We start from the raw sequence: 590 nt of genomic DNA on the forward strand, positions 1-590 counted from the left end.
ACAGATAGACTGAAAAATGAATAATTGGTAATAAAGAGTTATGTCTGATACACTTACAGGCAATGAAAACACCATGTCATTTTAGAGACCACCCAATGCTTGTAATTATAGACCACTGTTAGCAGAAGACATATGCTGGATCTGCCAGCTGAGAGGCCAGGCAGCCACAGCTCCATGTCCAGGTCCAAGCAGCAGTAAGGCTGAAAATCTGCTCCCAGCAGGCAAAGGCACATACCACATGCATACACCACTGGTCACACTGATCACAGACACACCAAAAGCTTCACCCTGCTCTTCTCTTTGGCTGGGTGTAAGAACACCTGAGGCTCCAGCCCAACTCTGTTGCTGTCACACAAAGCTGGCTGGGACACCCTACTCCCCCAGAATCCAACCCCACCACAGTCTTGCCTGTAGGGACTCACAGGCACATAAACGTGTCTCATCCCTGGAGACCCTGTAATCCTACAGTCTCTCCAGCAGCTGGCCCTGACTCTCCAGTGCCTCCAACAATTAGCTCCTACCATGGTCTTGCTCTTAGAGATACACACCTCCCAGCTCCCACCTTACTCATCCACTCACCAGCTGATCCA

The sequence above is a fragment of the Nestor notabilis genome, unplaced genomic scaffold, assembly GCF_000696875.1.
Source record: "Nestor notabilis isolate BGI_N333 unplaced genomic scaffold, ASM69687v1 scaffold29901, whole genome shotgun sequence".
In the NCBI taxonomy this organism is placed as follows: Eukaryota; Metazoa; Chordata; class Aves; order Psittaciformes; family Psittacidae; genus Nestor; species Nestor notabilis.